Source organism: Engystomops pustulosus, chromosome 5, assembly GCF_040894005.1.
Source record: "Engystomops pustulosus chromosome 5, aEngPut4.maternal, whole genome shotgun sequence".
Taxonomy (NCBI): domain Eukaryota; kingdom Metazoa; phylum Chordata; class Amphibia; order Anura; family Leptodactylidae; genus Engystomops; species Engystomops pustulosus.
In genome coordinates this window covers 189708328-189716260 of record NC_092415.1, presented here as the reverse complement: position 1 = coordinate 189716260, position 7933 = coordinate 189708328, and positions in this window count along the sequence as shown.

The following is a 7933-nucleotide window of genomic DNA, read 5'->3' as shown; positions in this document are numbered from 1 at the left end:
GTGAGCCGCGCTCACCTCTCCTCCTCTCCAGCGCGCCCGACGTGTGCCTGCCATATATATATATATTTTAAGGGGTAGGGGGGCCCCATGCAGAAATCTGCTATGGGGCCCAGCCTCTCCTAGTTACGCCCCTGCAATAGAGAGAAATTGGGGCATCACATACAAGGGATATCTAGAGGCTAAAACAAAGTTGTGCAAAGCATTACACATAAAGGGTGGGGAGATTTATCATAAGTGTCTGAGGTAAAACTGTTCTAGTTTTCTATAGAAACCAATCAGAGATCAGCTTTATTTTTATAAACAGCTTTGGGGAAATGAAAGGACATCTACAATAAGCAGTGTCATAGAAGCATTGATAAATCTCCCCCTATAGAGAGAGATATAAGTCTATGGTGCATCTATTTTGGTATGATGGTACATCCGGCGTGTTGTTGGTTATTGCTACAAAGTTGCGTTCAGCATAAGTGTGAAGTCTACAGAGATGCGTCTTATTGTTACAGAAGCATGAATTGTTGCAACAATGACATACTTAAATATTAGTTACCTCAGTGTCTTGTAAAGTTGTGAATCAGTATTCCAATGGAACATGTTAACTTCTACTAGTATTACATCGGAATAAGTGTTTATTTTTCTTTATATTTCAATGTTATTTTAAGGGTAAGATGATTTATGATTTTACAATTTAGTGCATGGATCCTGCAGTACAGAGCCGGTGCTAGCCATAGGCATACCTGGGCAAGTGTCGGGCCCAGAGCTTCTGGGGGGGGGCCCAAATACGGCTTTACATAAGGAATGGATGGGGGTAAGGGGGCCGACCCTGCAGCAGTATACCATTATAAGGTTATTTTGTAATTGGGTTAATCTATTTTTAAATAAATGTGATTTCCTTTTGGAACATTTTGTGTTTTTTGTCAAGATAGACAGACATATGTAAGAGACGCAAACTAGTCCCAAAACATTGCACATTGCCAAGTAGCCGAGGCATTGGGACCAGGAGGAGGCGGGATCAGCTTCCTGCTAGCGCCTCACACGTTGGCTTAATCTCTTCAGCACAGCCTATGAGGAGGTGGCTCTTCCTTAGGCTGGCACCTTCCCCTCCTCCAAGTCAACATCAGATCCCCAGCAGAAGATGAAACAGGACTGCTCCGGGGAAACAAGTTGGAGGAGAAGGGCCACAAAATGACAGGGATGAAGAACAGTTGACCACAATATGAGGGGGATGGAGGACAGGAGGCCACAGTATGAGGAGGCTGGAGGACTGGAGGCCACGGTGTGGGGAGGATGGAGGACAAGAGGCCATAATGTGAGGAGGATGGAAAACAGGGGCCACAATATGAAGGTGTTGGACGACAGGAGGCCACGGAAAGAGGGGGATTGAGGACAGGGGCCACAACATGAGGGCAGTGGAGGGCCGGAGGCCACAATTAGAGGGTGATGGAGGACAGGAGGCCACAATATAAGGGGGATTGTGGACAGGAGGCCACAAAATGAGGGGAAGGAGGACAGATGCCACAATATGAGGGAGGATGGAGGACTGGAGGCCACAATATGAGGTGGATGGAGGACAGGAGGCCACAATATAAGGGGGATTGTGACAGGAGGCCACAATATGAGGGGATGGAGGACAGATGCCACAATATGAGGGTGACGGAGGACATGGGCCACAATATGAGGGTGATGGAGGACAGGGGCCACAATATGAGGGGAGTGGAGGGCAGGAGGCCATAATATGAGGGGAGTGGAGGGCAGGAGGCCACAATATGAGGGGTAGGAGGTAGGGGTACAGAAAGTAATGAGCGGTGCAATGTTAAATATCTGTAGATTGCCGCTGCTCAACCCCATTTGGCACAGATCAGAGACTTCTGTTACTGAATATCTGACACAAGTTATTAGCACCCTGCCATTCAGATGCTTTCCGGAAAGCAGAGACCTTTGGATCAGGCACCAGGACAATACAATGTCCCCTTATATTTCCCAACTGGGGATCCTTAATTACAACCTGTTCTTCCATCTTTCTTCCAAGCTGCGCTTGTTTCCCTTCTCAGTAATAGAAAATTCCTGTAACGCGATACGTGACTTTTCCAAAAACAAGTTTAGGAAAATATTACAAGTCATCCTATCTATATCAATAGAGAAAGAATTGGAAATGTGAGATCAGATTGCTGCCAGCTTGTGTGTCCCTGTGGATTTCAGAAGAAAATGAGTGGAAGGAAAAGCTCAGAAGTTGGACGCAAACATGAAGCTGACATCATGTATCAGAGTTCATCATGTTCTCCCGCTAGCAGTACTCCAGAATCTGTACATAAAGTATAGAAGGATCACTAAATTCATCATAAAAACTCACCAACTGTTAGTGTGGATCATGATGTCCACCTAATTATCCTATTCAGAGATGTAATTTACATTGTGCAGATCCTTCAGATTTCCTACTCGCTGTATGTTTGCTGTGTATTTGCTGTATTAATAGCTTATGGCACAGTATGGCAGTAAGTATAACTGGCAGTATGGCATCGTATAGCCATTATAAGGCACTTTATAGCAAACAAGGGACAGTATATAGCACTTATAGGGTCCATATAACACAAGTGCTGTTGAACCGCTTATGAGTGCAGTGGGCGCTTATTGTGATCTTTACAGAATTTGAAAAGATACATTTTGGCAGTAAAGTAGTATAAAAGTAGGAGATAAAATTAATTTAATTTAAAATTATTTTTTAAAAAGTTAATTTTCTTTTCTTCTAAAACAAAAACTCCCCTCCCCAAATGGTGCTTGCAGAGCTGTCGCCTTGTGATTGTCTCCCCCTTTATACCACCTCCACGCCAAGTGGGTGTGGAAGGGTGTGTAGGTGGGTGTAGATGGCAGTGGGGTGGCCGGCTGTCATGGGCATGGATGCCCCTGCGTCCCATATACCGGGTCACAGGCGCACCCTTGTTCCTCCCGGTGCCTCCTGTTCCTGCCTCAAAGATAACTTACCTTGCCCGAATCCAGCAGCGATCTCCGTGGCTCCCAAAGTCCGTGCTGGCCGGCTGCCAATTCTGATAAATTCTCAGCCCCTTCCTGTGTTCCCTTCCGGATCTTAGTGCTTTTTGCCTTAGAGTAAGCTTTGTCTCATACCCCGGTTCCATTCCCAACTACGCTCCTCTGCTTCCTGCCTTGACTTATTGCTACATCCCCAACTCCGCTCCCATGCTGCCTGTCCTGACCTCCTGCCTGTCCCCGACTACAACTCTGCCTAACGCCTGGTTCCTGTCAATTGCTGTGACTACTGGTTACTATGTGAAAGCACTGTGACTGTTGGGTACCATTTTCAGGCACTATGACTGTATTAGCTGCTATGTGGGGGCACTGTTACTATATTGGTGACTGTGAGGTGAATGTTACTATCTTGGCTACTATGTGAGGGCACCGTTTCTATATTAGCTAATGTGTGGACATACTGTCGGACATAATAGTGATCTATAGGGGAACATCAAAACAGTATTAAGTTTGATAAGAAGATGGAGAGAGTCATGGCTGGAAGAAGCTGAAATTGTGGCCAGGGAAAAGAAGAAGGTGTCTAATCCGATCAGATGTCTTCGGATTTACAGTAAATACATTACACATGAGCTTACAATTCTGCACTAAATACTTAAAGGGTGTCTACCACCAGGATGAAGGATTGTAAACCAAGCACACTTGCATACTGGTGTGTGCCCCCTCTAGCAGGATCTGATCTTCTTTTAGCTTCTTATGCCCTGGTTTTTAGTGTTACAGAACCAAGCCCAATCCTTACAGCAAATAGAGCACGTAAACCAATTTTGAACATATTCACAGCACCAGAAGCAAGTTCAGTACATGAAAACAGCACCAGAACTGTGATCAGAAAAAAAATACAGCACCAAAACTCAGCAAAGTAAATAAATGCAGCACCAAAATCCCAGTTCAGTAAGTATAAGTAGCACAGTAGCACAGAAACCCAACTGAGTACATAAAAATAGAACCAAGCTCAATGTACAAAATATTAAAGGGTATCTACCACCAGGACCAAGAATTATAAACCAAGCACACTTACTTCAGGGTGCTTTGCGAGCGATGACGTAAGTCGACACCTGGGAGCAGAGTCTAAGTGGCACCCAATTTTCGCCGGAGGCCGCCGCAAAGCTGACTCAATATGAATGTCATGCCAATGCCAGTCATATTAATTGACTAATATTATTCTGGAGACAGAGCAGGAAAAGTTTCTTTATTTTGTACAGCTCTGCGTGAATAAAGGTCATTTTATTATACAAAAAAAAACCTAAAAAGATTGAATAACGAATGCCAATAGTGTCAGCACTTCCAAAAAATAAGCACGAAGGCAAACTCATTAGTGGTTATTATGTATAGGAGATAAGTACCACGGCCAATGATTACCCGATAATTATGCTGTATTGTCAGAACAGCTTCAATGTGATGAATACAAAAGGAAACTGGCAGCTATTGTTAGATATCAGAGGAAAATGCAGTACACATCCGTTTTATCAAGTATTTATGTGGTGCGCACATATGAAGGGATTTTTACAAACCCCTTTTAGGGATTTTGAGTTGTTATTTTCAATGTTAATCAATTTGCCCAATGTTATAGCTCCCAGAATGGGTTTTAGGGATCACCCATAAATTAGCTAAATTCTCCATTAGTAGGCCATTGATATTCCCCACCTCTTTATCAGCCCCCATTTTATTCTTTGAATAAAGTAACAATTTGAAAGTCAAGCTCTCGAGAGAGGAATAGATTAAGACCCCAGGAACTTTATAGTGATGCACAAATACCTCCCAAAAGTGTCAGTCAAATGTTATATTAAAGCACAAAATAACTCCCATAAAGCACCAAAATCATCAAAGTGCAGCACAAAATAACTCAGCATTAGCGCTAGTTACCCAAGTGCAGCACACAATACTTACCTAAAAGTGCCAAATGGCAAAGTGCAGCACAAAGTAACTCACCATTAGCGCTAGTTACCCAAGTGCAGCACACAATACCTACCTAAAAGTGCCAAATAACAAAGTGCAGCACAAAATAACTCAGCATTCGCATTAGATACCCAAGTGCAGCATACAATACCTACCTAAAAGTGTCAAATGGCAAAGTGCAGCACACAATAACTCACCATTAGGACTAGATACCCAAGTGCAGTACACAATACCTACCTAAAAGTGCCAAATAACAAAGTGCAGCACAAAATAACTCAGCATTCGCATTAGATACCCAAGTGCAGCATACAATACCTACCTAAAAGTGTCAAATGGCAAAGTGCAGCACAAAATAACTCACCATTAGCACTAGATACCCAAGTGCAGTACACAATACCTACCTAAACCACTTGGTAGAGGAGTAGGATGAAACATTAACAACAGCCAACACGTATACATCCCTTCTGTTCCATGTGATCTATGAATCCCCAAGAGACTGCGCAGCAAAGGGGCCCGTTCACACTAACACAGTGGTGTCTGAGAGAAAACCTTCAAGGCACCCTAGATCCACTCTACCTGCCTTGATGAGACAGCGCAAAAGGGTAAATCAAGTAACCACCTATAGCAAAGTAAAAAGATAGACAAAGATAGACACAGTAAAGCTGCCACGCTCTCACCACCACAAATGGTCAGGTCCCTCAGGAAGCCATGGGATTAGTTGGTTGAGCTAAAAGTTTCATACTCTTTGTTCTTTTTGTTCTCTAAAGGCACCTGTATTAATGTACGATTATGGGTCTGCGCACCCACATATATGTTGTTTTGTCTGAAATGAAATAAAGACATATGAAAAAAAACCCACTTACCTAAAAGTGCAAAATGTCAAAATGCAGCACAAAATAACTCACAATGAGCACTAAGTATCACAATGCAGTGAGTACTAAATATCGCAGTGCTGCACAAAATACCTCCCCAATAGAACTACCACAATGCAACACAATGCCTAAAAAGTGGCAAATACCAAAATCATCCAAAAAAAAAAGACCTCCCCAAAACCAGCAATACCACAGTTCAGCACAAAATAATTCTGCAAAAGTGGCAAATACCAAAGTGCAACACAAAATTTCTCCCCAAAAGCACCAAATACCAAAGTACCACCCAGCTTCACAAAATAGCACAGCACAGTCCTTCTCCCAGTATGATTCCACAAAGCCACCCTTGAAGTAGAATCACATAGATATCCCCCCACGTTTTCGGTATATAATTACATGGGGACACTCAGCTAACACTGCAGAACACTTCTGGTATGTTTACACTTCCCTTGCTGCTTAATTTATGGTTACCGTAGCAAAAAATAAACATAATGTAGGGGGAAGTACTTTGTGGACTGTACTTCCCTTCTCTCCTCCAACATAAAGATGGTAAATTGCTGCTACGGGGACACACAAACATGGTGCAACCTGCGCTTTCTTCCTTCCCTTTGCATCAGCATTGTGCACAGTAGTGGGTGGCCTTACTGGGGTGGCTTTGATTGCTACATGCAGACATATGTACAGTAACTTTAAAGATATGTAGAGCATCGTATAGCTTCCTATGCATAAGGATCTTTATGCTCTTTCCCAAATTCAGTATATTACCTAGTCTCAGGGGCGGATGAAGACCGCCATGGGCCCTAGGTTGAAGGGATATTATAGTTCCTACAAGTCGGGAATCACTTCCTATATATGGTATTTGAAACAGTTTCTTGGGGAATGGAGGATGTGTCCCTTCTTCTGCTTTCAATCTGTGGTTTCAGGACCTTTGGAGGGCCGTCAAAGGTCCTAAAATGGCTCTTGTGTAAATTTGTGTTGAGAGCAGGAACAGATGTACGGAGATTTCATGTGTAAGAGTATAAAATTTGTTTGGTGGTTTGGGTGGTCATATCCCCCCTAGAAGGCTTGGGCACAGTGCTACCGCCCAAGCCGCCTATATTATAATCCACTGCTGGCTAGCCTATTCACCAAGGGTAAGGCACCCCCATCAATTGGTTGATTTCACATTACTTACCAGTGAAGACACACACACACAATATGATTTATTTTTATTTACAATAAAATTATATTTATTTGAATTTACAATACAAATTCTGTAAAAGATTACATTTGCAAGGTAATAAGCAATCCACCATCTTTTGAAGAGAGAACATATAATTAATAATAAAATGGAAAATAAATACAATAATAACAAATAAAGGAAACTTCGAAAATAAAAAATAATAAAAAAATGATTAAGAAAAATACATACATTAAAAATACTATAAATAAAATAATAATTTATTCATAACATCCCCTTCAAAAGCCCCAACCTACACCAAAAGTGTTCACACCCTGCATCGTTACATATTTCAACAATTAAAATTTCTTGACCCACCCACATTTGGTGAGGGGTTCCAATCCATACATTGTTTGAAGATCTAGCCAACATCAAAATTGTAACTATTCCCATCTTTTTTCTTAACCTAACTCGAGGCCTAAATCATCCATTAAGCCAGGGTTGGCTTCAGATTTCAGTAGGCCCCTGGGCGACAGACCCTAAGTGGGCCACTTAGCAGTGAACTCATGTGGCGGCATTAAAAATTCAAAAACTAAAAGTTTCCTGCTTCTTAAAATATTCCCTAGTTTATCAAAGCAAACAGCCCCCTTATGTACCCCCCCCCCTCACCTCCTATGAATAATTTCATACAGCCCTCCTTACCCCAATGGATTCCTTATGTACAGCCTTTTGTGCCCCTCCCCCCAGCAGGGGGCCCTGAAACTTGCCCAGGTATACCCAGTGCTAGTCCTGGCATCTCCCAAAGACCTCCTTCCAGAAAGCAGTCACATATGAACAAATTCTATCAACTATTGAATATAACAGGTGTTCAGGACTTACTGATAAGAGGACCTCTACGGGTCAGCTACTATGATCAATGTGCACAGTGTATTTAGTCATCTGTAACAAAATTATATTCTAACCAATCACAAATTAA